This window comes from Hyaena hyaena, unplaced genomic scaffold, assembly GCF_003009895.1.
Source record: "Hyaena hyaena isolate Hyena2069 unplaced genomic scaffold, ASM300989v1 scaffold_22, whole genome shotgun sequence".
Taxonomy (NCBI): Eukaryota; Metazoa; Chordata; class Mammalia; order Carnivora; family Hyaenidae; genus Hyaena; species Hyaena hyaena.
Window position 1 is genome coordinate 6130254 of NW_024080654.1, and position 13932 is coordinate 6144185.

At 52.2% G+C, this 13932-nt stretch overlaps 1 pseudogene; it reads right to left on the bottom strand.

Moving 5' to 3' along the window:
* Window positions 1-11831: 11831 nt before the first annotated feature.
* On the bottom strand, window positions 11832-12949 carry LOC120228349 (annotated as a pseudogene).
* Window positions 12950-13932: the final 983 nt, after the last annotated feature.

Here is a 13932-nt window from a genome sequence, read left to right on the forward strand (position 1 = left end):
CCCCCCCCCCCCCCCCCCGCCTCACACCGAGGCCCCCAGGGGTCCAACCCCCGTGATCCCCCCCCCCCACGTCCTCGAGTCAGAGCCCTGACGCCCTGGACCCACCGCAGCTGCGAGGACGCGTCGTCAACCACAGTCCCTCCTCCCTGCGTCCTCCTGCCCCCCCCCCCAGCCCCAACCCCGCCGGTGTCGGGGTATTAACAGCAGTAGGTGCTTCTGGGAGGCAGCAGCGGGGCTCGAACACCCACCAGCCTCACTGTGGCCCTGCCGGGCCGTACGCAAAGGGCCCGCCTCCCGTGGCACATAACTGAGGGCTCTGGCAAGCAGCTTCAGAAGCTACGTGTGCAAACGCCGTGTGCTTAGGGTTTTAGTTTTTCCTCTGAAACTTTGGTTTGAAGGAATCAAGTTGAAAGGGATGAGCTTTCAGGCTTTCTTCTCCTTTCCATCATCGGTCTCCGGCAGGTGGCCCGAGGGAAGCGCTCCGAGTTGGTGCAAAAGCCCACGTTTGATCCCTGTGGCCCTACTGGGAAGCAAGAGGGGAGGGGGAGAGAGGGGAGGGAGGGCAGAAAGCTCGGGCACAGAGCCTCACGGTACATGCTGTGTTCACACGGATACGACCCCGGCCCGGGACAGAAATGTGGACCATTGGGGGGCGCCTGGGGGGTCAGTCGGTTGAGGGTCCGACTTCAGCTCATGTCACGATCTCACAGTTCGTGGGTTCAAGCCCCACGTTGGGCTCTGTGCTGACAGCTCAGAGCCTGGAGCTGCTTCAGATTCTGTGTCTCCCTCTCTCTCTCTCTGACCCTCCCCTGCTCATGGTGTCTTTCTCTCTCAGAAATAAATAAAAAAACATTAAAAAAAAAATGTGGACCATTGGGACCCCAGGTGGGCCCAGATTCACTAGTTTGAGACAATGTATTTCACACTTGGAAACAAGTGAAAACCTGATGGAAGCTGTATTTAACTGACATTTTGTCTGAAAGTGACTACATGTGTGACAGCGGGAAAAGGCAGTGTTGAGGAGCGCTTATAACCTGTCTCCTTTTAGCCCTGCCCCCCACGCCCTGCGTCCTGGACCCCACCCTGCCCCCCCCCGCCACGCCCCTCCCCCAGCCCCAGGGCCAGCACAGGACTCAGGAGACAGTGCCGAGCTGGGGTGGTGTCTCCACATTTTAGGCAGTATTGTGTCCAACGCCATCGCTGCCGTCCCGAAATGAGACTCACATGTGATGTGACCCACATATTCGACTGTTAGTCCCCAAATTGCTATTCAAAAAATATACAAGAGAAAACAAGAGTCATTTAAAGTAAAGGAATACAGGGGCGCGTGGTGGCTCAGTCGGTTGAGCGTCTGACTTTGTCTCAGGTCCTGATCTCACAGTTTGTGGGTTCGAGCCCCGCATCGGCATGGAGCCTCTGTGCGCCCATCTCTATCCCTCGTGCTCGCGCTATCTTTCTCAAGAATAAAACTAAAAAACATTTAAAAAACAAAAGAATACATATTTAAATATGTAAATTCTCAGACATGATTACAGCAGGAAACATAATAAGCCAGTCAGATGCTCACACTTGGATGTATTAGTCTCAATCTTTAAAAGTAAGTTAAAGGGGCGCCTGGGTGGCTTAGTCGGTTAAGCATCCGACTTTCGCTTAGGTCATGATCTCGCGGTTCGTGGGTTCGGGCCCCGCGTCGGGCTCTGTGCTGACTGCCAGCTCAGAGCCTGGAGCCTGTTTCAGTCTGTGATTCCCTCTCTCTCCGACCCTCCCCTGCTCACGCTGTCTCTCTCTCTCTCTCCTAGAAATAAATAAAACATTAAAAAAAAAAAAAAGCTAAGTTCAGAGGCAACACTGTACAGTTTGGCGACAAACTGCAGTGATGATTGTCACCAGTGTCCATAATTCTGGGTAGTGTTCCAGACGCCACCTTGACCGTAATTTTGCTGGAGGCTTCTACAGGGCCTCTGAGGCAGGCGTGCTCTGGGACAGAAAATCAGGGCACAGCTCCATGGGGTCCCTGAGCGCACGCCTACCTCGGAAACCACCGTGAGCCACGGGCTGAGCCTCAACACCACTGACATTTGGGACCAGACATTGTGTTGTTGTGGGGCTGTGTGGTGCATTTTAGGGCATTTTGGGGCACCCCCTCCATGCCAGGAGCACCCCTTCCCCAGTCATGAGGGTCAGACATGTCTCCAGGTATGGCCGAGTGACTCCGGGCAGAGACACAGCCCCAGGTGACAGCCACTGACATGAGCTTCATTAACGTCCCCTTGAGGTCTCTGCTTAATGCATTTAGTGATTTTCTAAAACAGGATATGCCAACGGGCGCCTCACTTACCTTCCGAGAGCAGAGCCTGATATTGTTGTATTGAGAGCGGGGAAGTTTTCTCGCCATTTCAAGAAATTTGATCCAGGAAAACTGCTTATGTTTCTTCCTTTATTCCAATTAAGATCAGCCATCGTTTTGTGTATGAGTTTAGCTAATATTATGTTGGCTATTAGCTATTTTTTATGATTTCCTCCCCCAACCTGGGAACACCTTTGCAAAATAGTAACGCCATATGAACGCCTTTTTGAAGTTAGGGTTAGAGGACACTCAAGATCAGGTTGGATCGATATCATCCTAATGAAGATTCAAATGTGACTTTTGGTTCCTTAAGAAACTCTTACAACAATTTATCACAGCTGGTCAGGTAGTCAATATAAACAAAACTCACTGAAGAAATATAACCATATTATGTAATACAACTTTAATTGATTTACTTCTATTATTAAAAACTAATGGATAATTTGTCTGAGTTACATATTTATAGTTCCAATTAAAAAATTTGATCTCTACTTTTTGTACTCTGAGGCTAAGCCACTGGATGTACTTAATGTTGTCCCAGATAATTCCAGAATGACACCACAGGTCAGCGAGTAAAATACATTCCTAGGCTTGCATTTTTCTTTTCTATTTTTTTTTTTAGCGTTTATTTATTTTTGAGAGACAGAAAGAGGTAGAGCGTGAGCCGGGGAGGGGCAGAGAGAGACGGAGACACAGAATCCGAGGCAGGTTCCAGGCGCTGAGCTGTCAGCACAGAGCCCGACGCGGGGCTTGAACCCACGAACTCTGAGATCGTGCTCTGAATCGAAGTCGGACTTTTAGCCAACTGAGGCACCCAGGCGCCTCTAGGCTTGCATTTTTCTAATTTTATTACTGCTTTAGAATTTTAAACTTAATTTGTATCTATACATCTTTCTAGTTTACTCAAAAGTACCTTACACTAACTCAATTCATAAATTAAGTAGAGAATTTAACCATGTAAAGTTGAAGTGCATTAAAGGAGAGGCTGGTAAAGGTACATGTATGACGTCCCTTCTGCATGCATGTGTGTTTCTCACAGCCACCTTATCTTCATGTAGGACCTCATTCTGCAGGAAGGAAGCTGTGGCTCGACGCACTGTCCCCCAAACCCACAGACAACATCTACAACAAAGCTACGTGATGAGGTCTTTCCCGCCCGTAAAACGTGAGCAGGTGAGAATCACCAACAACTGGAAACCTCAAGAGGCATCACTATCTGCGTTTCAAACACCGAGGGAAAGAAGTGGGACGCCGGTGGCCTTGAACATAGGCCCGCAGTGGCCGTGGTGCTGACCTAGAGGCTCAGCAAGGCAGACAGCAGAAGCCCCAAGTGCGATGGCCGCTGGGAGGTGATGTGGCTAAATCTGGACGGCAGGTCTGAGCCACCAAGCCCTCCCCACCCCCAGCCACGCTCTGCGCTGAGGCAGGCGTGGACGGAACAGGACAGCGACACGAAGCGAAGGGAAGGACGTCCAGTGGGAGAAGGGGGAGGGGCCAGAGGCCGCGTGTAGTGACCGGGAGTTCCGTGAGCACAGCAGAGTCGGCAGCGGACGGACCTTCCTGCCGACAAATTAGATAACTTAGATGAACGTGTCCCTAGAAAAACAGAAACTACTGAAAATGACTCAAGAAGTAACAGAAAATCTGAATACACTTAGGACAGTTAAAGAGATTTAATTAGTCATTAGAATCTTTTCTGCCAAGGAAAGCTCAGGCTCAAATGGCTTCACTGGAGAGTTCAACCAAACATCTAAAGAAGAATCAATACCAGTCCCTCACAAACTCTTCCTAAAGAGAGAGAGAGTGAGAGACACTTCCTGACTCCTTCCTAAAGCCAATATTACTCTGACACCAAAACCAGCTACAACTGTGATCTCTCTCTCTCTCTCTCTCTCTCACACACTCACACACACACACACACACACACACACACACAACGTATCCATACTGTAAAAGAAGCAGCAGGGGCACCTGGGTGGCTCAGTCGGTTGAGCGTCCGACTTTGGCTCAGGTCACGATCTCACGGATCATGGGTTCGAGCCCCGCGTCGGGCTCTGTGCTGACAGCTCAGAGCCTGGAGCTGCTTCGGATTCTGTGTCTCCCTCTCTCTGTGACCCCCCCCGTTCACAGAGGGGGGGGTCTATCTCTCTCTCTCTCTCAGAAATAAATAAAACATTTTAAAAACTTTTTAAAAAAAAAAGAAAAGAAGCAGCAAAATTAACTCTCTGAAATTTCTGAGGAATGACCCTCATGGTAACGGAGTAGATACAGGCAGAAATGCCAGGTTGACCGTGAGTTCATGGTCATTATCGAAGGCAGCTGATGGGTATGTTTTTCTATAATTTTTTCTATAATTTTACATATGTTTAAAATTTTGTATAATAAAGATTTTCTTAAATCTTAACTGTTGGGCCGCCTGGGTGGCTCAACCGGTTAAGCGTCTCTCAGTTTCGGCTCAAGTCATAATCTCACGGTTTTATGAGTTCAAGCCCCACATTGGGCTCCGGGCTGACAGCGCGGAGCCTGCTTGGGATTCTCTCTTTCTTCCTCTTTCTCTGCCTCTTTCCTGTTCACACTGACTCTGTCTGTCTCAAAATAAATAAATAAACTTAAAAAAATTTTTAAATCATAACTGTCATCAGCATTGAAAGATTTTTTAAGCAATGATAAATATCCCTAAAAAGTTCAGGTATTTATAAATCAGAGGTGGAAAGGACATTTGGAAAGGACACCTTTTCCATTCTTCCTGAGGTAGCTCCAAGTGAGTGTTCCATCACTAAGGTCTGAGGCTATTGGATAACTACACACGTCAAAATCCACTAGTTCCCATTTACCCCAAATCTGTCACAAGGGATCTCGTAGATATATTTCCTGATTTGGTTTTATTGAGACAAAGCTCAGTAGTTCACACAGTAAACACATTTGTAAAGATCCGTGTTACTTCCACGTTTCCCCAAGTCACTCTCTCAGGAGTGATCCACAGATTCTTCCCTCTACTTCTTATCTAATTAACCTGTAATTAATAGAACTGACTCTTTAGAATTCGAGTCACGAATCACTGTCCTCAGGGGCAGTTTCCTGGGCCCTTCCAGCCCAGGCTGACCATGGGACACTGCACTTCCCTTTGGAAACTTTAACACAGGTTTTCACCGCATCTTTGTTTTGAAGGTCGGGTGATCGCTGTGATCTCCCCGCTGGGCCACCTGACGAGCCCAGGGGATGGTGCGTCGGCCGCAGGCCCAGGTGCAGTGTCTGGGAAACAGGCGTGCTGCATACATGGTTGTTGAATGAATAAATGTGAGAACGGATTAACATATAGATAAACTAATTAACGCTGCTGGTTACCAATGTCTGGTCACTATTTTAGACTTTATAATATAAAAACTTGGAATTTCACCTTTTTGTAATAGCTTTTCAGTGTCTTTATAAAAAACATCAGATGTAGACAATTAAACACACATCTTTGCTTTTATACCCATCTGCTTATCATCTTTATTCAGAATATGCCATAGGCTTTATCTTACCGATCTTTATCGAAGTAGAATTGCATTCATCTAGAATGATCATCAGTTCCTGTTTCATATCATTGTATGATTTTTGTATTTACTAATTTACTGAATTGATTCCTTATAAAAAGAAGCTTATTGGAGCATTTAACCGAAACTTAAAAGAAAAACATTTTCATTCGTTGTATTTATTTTATTAAACTGATTTGAATTTAAGAGTTCTGTCTCAGAAATCCTCACTTAAGCTTCACTCCATCTATAGCATAAGGGTAGATTTACCAGGAAAAATAAGAATCTGTCATTATGGAAGCAGGTACCAAGAGATTAAAATGCTTCATGATTAATGCATGTGGCTCTTAACCTTCCAGCCGTCTGTGCTTTATGTGGCTGCCGCCTTGTTAATAATGCATCACTGTTTGTTTCTATCCCAAATAAGTTGCATGACAGGAAAAGACACTAAAATTTTAACCCACTTCATGCAATCTGAATTTCATGTCAGGTGTGGATAAACCTCCCCGACCCTCTTCTCTTCCATCCCAACCCTATCCAACCCATCCCTTCCCACCCCCTCCCCTCCCACCCCCTCCCATCCCACCCCCTCCCAACCCATCCACCCCCTCCCAACCCATCCACCCCCTCCCAACCCATCTCACCCCCTCCCAACCCATCCCCTCCCAACTCAACCCCAGCCCCTCTGACCCCACTCTAATGCATCCCATGTCGTCTCCATCCCCATCCCAACCCAACCTAACAAATCCAACCCACCCCATCCCGTCCCATCTCCATCCCATACTATCCCATCCCATCATCTCATCTGTATCCCATCCCGTCCTATCTCCATTTCCATCCCGTGGCATCTGATCCCTTCCGTCCCATCCCGTCCCACCCAATCCCATCCCCATCTCAACCCATCCCAAATCATTCTTAGACTACGTCAGCCAATATTGTTTTTCGATGTGCCTGTTTCACCATTTTGTTCACTTACTGCCTTAGAGCCCTCTAATTTCCTTGTTCTGTTCTGGCCACAGGACCTGTCTGGGCCACTATAGCTGGGTGTTCGATACTGTGAGTCTCTCTCAAGCCATGTGGAGTGGTGACTGTTGCCTGTACAGGCTCCCTGTGTTGTGAGGAGGAGCAGAAACTATTTCCCGAAGGCCGTTGGCAGGAAGTGACGCAGAATAACTCTGCTCCAGTCAGCTTCCTGCTGGAAGGCAGCAAACGCAGGTTGGCACCGTCAGAATCCAGAGCCTCTCTCCGAAACGAAGTGTGTTGTGTACGCATGATGGGTGTGCACACACGATAGGGCACATACACGATAGGTGCGCACACACAATTGATAGGTGTGCACACACAACAGGTGTGCACGCACGATAGGTATGCGTGCACAGTAGGTGTGCACACACGTGATAGGTGTGCACATACGATAGGTGTGCACGCACAGTGGGTGTGCACACAGCACGTATCATAGTGGCCCCTCTTCTAGTGACCCCTCTTCCCCTCCCCCATAAGACCCTGCAATCCAGGCAGAAGCTGTCTCCCAGTTTGGGAAGTGCCTGTGGTCGTGGGTCCCCTGACACTGTACCAGGAGCTCCTTCCATGCCTGGTGCCCCGGAGGGATGCGAGTGAGAAGAGCCTCTGACCGTGGGGACCCCACAATTTAGTTTGGGAAATAAGAATTATGCATAAAATGACATTGTCCCGAGTCAGATTAGGATGAAATCACAGCAAACGCATAATGGTCGTGTTTCAAGAGCTTCCCACGTGTCGTCGTAAATCCCTCAGCAGCCCATGAAGTAGGGATTGTCATTGTCCCCCAGTCTGAGGACAAGGCCCAGGAAGCTCACGCGACCTTCCACGGTGTCGAAGTTAGCGCGTGGCAGACCAGGGTTTGAGCCCAGCAGTCTGGCTCCACGTTACTTTCTGCACCGTGAAAGCCACAGCTGCTTCCTGGAGAGACAGTCAGCGGCGACCTCCCCCGGGGCTCACGGCAGGATCGTTTCGTCCTGTGGGGGCGAAGGGAAGCCGTTGCTGTGAGGCAGGCTCGCCGGGTCGGCGCGGGCTGAGCGGCCAGGCTCAGAGCACGGCTGCGGAGACGGGCCTGGGGTGGCAGCAGACACTTCCTCGGCCTCTGGGACGCTCGTTCAAGGAGAAAGTCACAAAGCCGGTTGAATACCAGCCCCGGCTGCACGGGCAGCGGAGAGCAGAGGCCGTCCCCCCGCTTGGTCAGAGATCTCACTGTACTCGGTGCCCGGCCAGTGGTCCCCCCACATCAGGCGCTGGCGGAAACGCGGCCGAGAATGGCCTCGCGCCCGACAGGTGCTGGGAACTGTCTTGTGTCCAAGCCCACGCTTGGTGGGGTGTCGCAAGGGGGGCTGGGGCAGGCGGGAAGCCAGGCAAAGCCCCCGACTGGCCGCGTGCCTCACGACGGGCTCTCTAGGGAGGCGCGCGGGCTGGGCCTCTGCAGACAGGGGGAGGCAGAGCGGGCGGAGGAGGCAGGTCTGGAGGACCCCGGAGCTGTTGTCCAAGCGGCTGTTCTTTCCGGCCCCGCGTGCCCGGCGCCTTGCTGTCCAGGTGCTGCCGCTGCCAGAACTAGAGCGACGCGCCGATTCGAGGAAGGACGTCACAGAGGCCGTGCAGAGCGGCGTGTGACCCAGAAGCCGTGAAGCCACCGCCAGGGAGGAGACACGGGGGACACGGAGGAGACACGGGGGACATGGAGGAGACACGGGGGACACAGAGGAGACACGGGGACATGGAGGAGACACGGGGACATGGAGGAGACACAGGGGGACACAGAGGAGACACGGGGACATGGAGGAGACACGGGGGGACAGGGAGGAGACACAGGGGTGCCACAGGAGGGGACACAAGTGGCTAGGGAGAAGACACGGTGGGGGGGGTGCCACGAGCAGGCCCTGCTGCCACGAGACACGTTATCTCAGACGTGGACGCCTAAATAGCACACACTTACCTCCTGGTGACTGTGGCCCAGGGTTCCGAGGATGGTCAGCAGGGGCCTCTGCTCAGGGTCCCGGGAGCTTGACACTGAGGTGCCGTGAGGGCGGGGCTCCCGCCTGAGGCTCAGAGAGCCTTCTACTTCCCCGCGTGCGGCTGGCCTTTGTCCTTTGTGGTTGAAGGACTGAGCTCCCTGTTTGTCGCCTCTGCCTGCCAGGGACCGTGGTCAGGTGTGGGGGCTGCCCGCTGTCCCCTGCTGTCCCCTGCCATGTGGCGCTAGCTGCAGCATGGCGGCCGGCCCCTTTGAGGCCAACAGAACCGTGCCTGCAGCTTCCAGTCTCTCTGACTCCTGTCCTTCATCCGCCCCCCCTCCCCCTGCAGTCTCCTTTTCACTCACTTTGAGCCAACTGATTAGCAACCCTAATTACATCTGCAAAATCCCTTTGCCATTGCAATATGCACAGTCACGGGGGGGGGGGGGGAGCCCAGCACCCTGCAGGCGCGGGGATGACATGACACGGTCACGGGGTGGGAGGGGGGAGCCCAGCACCCCGCGGCCATGGACTCTGTCCCCGCAGCCCCAGAGGAAGGAGCGGGTCCCCACGGAGGGAAACGTCCCACTCCGCTCTGCTGGCGGCGGTTTGCCCAGCGCCGGGGAGGGAGCGCAGGGTTCAGGGGAGTGAAGGTCAGTAGCAGGAAGGAAATGGCCGACGTGGGGTCGGCCGGATTGTGAGAGCCAGTGGAAATTAGATGGAAAAGTTAGGTTTCAGTCAGTAAGAAGCAATGAGACGGGGCGCCTCAGTCAGTTAAGCGTCCGACTCTTGACTTCAGCCCGGGTCATGATCTCACCGTTGGTGCGATTCAGCCCCGTGTCGGGTTCTGTGCTGACAGCGTGGAGCCTGCTTGGGATTCTCTCTCTCCCTGCTCATACATACGCGTGCGCGCACACTCTCTCTCTCTCAAAAATAAATAGATAAACTAAAAAAAGCAATGAGATCGAATTAACATTTAATTGTGAATATAGTAACCATAAATTGGGGGATAGGATCAAATTCTTTATAGGAAAATTCACGAAGGTAAAGTACTCCATGATTGTATTATAACAAACAAAAAGGCTTAAAAATAGGCCCTTGGCAGCCACGTGAGACTCCGTTGGACCGGAAGGCCGCGGGGCTGTTAGCAGTTCCTTTCTGTGCCGTTAGGGGCTCGCGGCATTGATCCTGCGTCAGCCGTCAGGACGAGCAGGGAGCCCCCTCTCGCCGTGCAATGAGCTGAGGTCCACGCAGCCGTCCCGGCAGGCGGGGGGGGGGGGGAGGCAGGGCAGGGACGGAAAACGCGCGTGGTGCGGGACATCCGGTCGCCGATGTTCGAGATGCCTCGGAGGTTCTGAGCCGTCTTCCGTCCCGGCCGATGGTCCCCACAGCTGGTCTGTCCTCACGGTTTCCAAATCCTCAAGATAAAGACAAGAGGTTCATCTTTTTCTTTTTCCATTTTTCCTTTAGGTGGAATTCTAAACGATGGAAAATCAGAGCCCAAACAGGTGACAGAGCAGCCAGTCTGACGTCCCTCAGACACGAGAAAGGTCACGGATCTGCTGCTGAGACAGCGAGAGAGAGGGTGTGGGGGACGTGCCCCCAGACGCACGCGCTGCCTGCCGGGTGAAGGAGCGTTTCTACCACAAGCGCAGAAGACGTTTCCCACGACGTCACCTTCCCCGCCTGGCAAACGTCCCCCTCGAGCAGCTGGGAAGACGGGTGTTTGTGAAGGGCTTCGGAGGCGGACGTCAACGCCAGTGCTAGGTTACTATTGTTCATATTTCAGATCGGGGCTGCCGAGTCGTGGCTGCACTTGATGACATTTTAATTGAGTTTCTAATTTTACCAGTGAAGAAGCAAAAATAATTTATTGTTCTCTTCAAGGCTGACATCACACCGGGCTCCCAGACTGCCTCAGGCTGCGGGCGAGGACAGGCCGGGGCGAGGCCGCGTGGCAAGGCCGCCGTGGCCCCGAGATTATTCCCAGCCGAGGGCAATGGAGATCCTGCAGGCTCAGGAGAAACTTCTGGGCCCTTAACTCCACGGAAGCATCTGAACAGGGGCCTTTCCCCGAGCAGGAGCCAGTAGCAGAGGTAATGCCATCTGCACGAGCCATCCGTACGGCAGGATGGCCATCTGCCCCCTTCCCGCCCTGTGACGCCTGCTCCTCTCTCCCGCAGCTCTGGCCCCCCAGGTCCCCGTGACCTGGACACCTCAGTCTGTCCGACTGTCTGGGAATGTCTGGGTCTATACGGGCTCCTCATACTCACGCCTGTTAAATTGGATTTTCTCCTGTTAATCTGTCTGTGTAGTTTGATTCTTAGTCCAGCCAGTGGGACCTTGAAGGGGTTTGCTCAGGATCCTGGAGTTCTGGCTCATTCTCTGAAAGTAGAGGGAGGAAAACATCACCCTCACAGCCTCTCTGGACACACGGATTTTCCAGAGACTTCCATCACACCAACACAGCCGCACTGTCTGCTTCCTGCTCTGTTGGCCCAGAGACTGATCATTTCAGTCCCAAATTGGCAGCCTCTCCCCATTTATACCTTAGATTTTAAAATGGGAGGCAACGTTTAGAAAATAATTTATAGTGAAAACTCCCTGGTTAAAATTCATTATATTTATTTGTAATGAGTGCATTTAGTTAAAAGAAGTTTCCCCAAGTAAGAAATCATTCTAAGAAACTGCCACATGCTGTTTGCTTGAGTTTTTACTAACTATTCTGCCAGGTCCCAGTATCCACCGGAGCCCACGAGAACTTCCCTTGGTAGCATCTACTCACACACCCGCTTGTATCTGGGGGCTTACGGGGACACCCCGGCACCCGGTTCTGTTGTGAATGTGATTCCTGGGTCTTTGGTTTGGCTTCATGGCTGCTCTGTTTTAGGGATGGGATTTGAAAAGACTAAGACTCTGCCACCATCATCTTCTACTTTCAACATTTTTTTTTTGGACACATTATCTTATTTTATTCAAATTCCAGTCTGATCACCTATGGTCCAAGATTGCACAAATAATAAACCAAATATAAAAAGATGTCAAAGATTGGTCGTCCTTATAGCCAATGATGCAGCGCTTGCATGTGATCTCGCCGATATAAAACCACATCCACGCCTCAGCAGCCACCAAATCACCAGCAGAACTTCCTTAACTGTGACCTGTTTGAAGCTACGGGTCGAGCAGTCTTGACTATTTCTTTCAAGCTCTGAGCGGCTGCAGGGATCTCCCCAGGGGTCGGGGGACCCAGTTCAGCCTTGGCATAGTGCCAGAACGTGGCCAGCCGAGGCTGTGGGTAAGTCACAGCGGCGGTCACCAGCGCCGGAGCCTTCTCGGCGAGGTCACGGGCAAACCGGGCCGTGGTCCCAGGATCATGTTCAACATGTTTACAAGCATTTCCTACCTACGACTGTGCACTCGGCCAAATCACGCATCAGGTATTGCATCGGAGAAAAAACTTGTTTTGAACATTCACTTTCCACACACTGTTCCCAGAAGCTACTGGAGGATACATTTCAACAAAATAAAGAGACACATCACGAAAGGGGGCGCGGGGTCCGGACGAGCGGTGGGCGGCACTCCCAGGACGGGTGAAGCGGGGCCACCGGCGGGTCAGCGCGGGTGCCACGCGGCCGCAGGGGGGCGGCTCCGGGTGAGAGCGGATGCGTCTGCTCACACGGCGGTTTTGTTACTTTGTCAGAGCTGGCTGCGATCAGATGCTGAGTCCCTTGTCCTGAAAGCGTCCAGCAAGAGTGAACATTTCTCACACATTTTTTTTTTCTAGGAGAGAGAGAGAGAGAGACAGCGTGAGCAGGGGAGGGTCAGAGAGAGAGGGAGTCACAGACTGAAACAGGCTTCAGGCTCCGAGCTGGCAGTCAGCACAGAGCCCGACGCGGGGCTCGAACCCACGAACCGCGAGATCATGACCTAAGCGAAAGTCTGACGCTTAACCGACTAAGCCACCCAGGCGCCCCTCACACATTTTAACTGAGAAACACGCAATGTCCTGCAATACGAGTCGTACGTGACACCGAACATCACATGATCACAACTGAGCCAACCGTTCTTGAAATTCGCGTTGGCACATGAGGGCTTCGGATGACAGCCATGTTTCCAGAACGAGCTTTGCTCACAAACCAAGGTTTTACTGTACTGTACAGTATTTAGTGTACATAGAAGGTGAAGAAAATGAAGGGAAGGAAGGAGTGGTGACCATCAGGGAAGTGGCTGGGCCGTGGGCACGCAGCGACATCCGCTCACGCAGCCAAGTGCAACAGCGTTAATACGCAGGATACTGATCCAACGAGGGTGTCATAAACCGTGGGGGTGGGCGGTGGGGGAGCGAGGTGTTCGTAGGCATAGAAAAGAGGTCAACACTTGGTCTCCTCTAGGAAGAAGCCAATCGACGCCTTCCGGAATAAAAAAATAATACATTATAAGCACACTATCTACACATATGGAAGCAATTGAGGAGGAAACAGCCAAGGTTATAGGTGCATCTCTGCAGGAAAGGGTTTGAAGTTGAGGCGTCTGGTTACTGTCATAGGCCAGGTGCTTCTGCTCGGTTTGAAAGCCATGCAAACGCGTGTCATTGATTAAAAGTAAAATACATTTTTCTCACAAACAACACTTCACCACAACACGGAAAACGAACTTGATGCATGGCCTCCAGGTTACATGAAGGAGACCGACCCTTCCCTGTCTTTCATCTTCTGTTCCCAGATGCACATTGTTTCGGTCCCAGCCCAGTACGCTCCCCACGGGAACTCACGCCCGAGGCAGAGATGGCGGGATGGCCGTCCCAGGTGCGAGGACTGTCCTCTCCGCAGACAGCCCCGGACACGCACACGCCTGGGCTTCTCCCACGCAAGGGCCACCGTGGTGGACGCCGAGGAGGCCCAGCTGGTCGGCCGGGTCGTGTGACGGTGCAGAGGTCACGGGTCGGGGGCCTGGGCAGCAGTGGTGGTAAAGGGGTGGGCGTCCAGGCTGCGAGGCGTGCAGGGCTCCCGGTTACTGCAACATGGACTCACCAGGGACTGCGCTGGGCTCCTTAGGGTCCCCTCCCTGGACACAGCAAGCTGGGGAGGGAGAC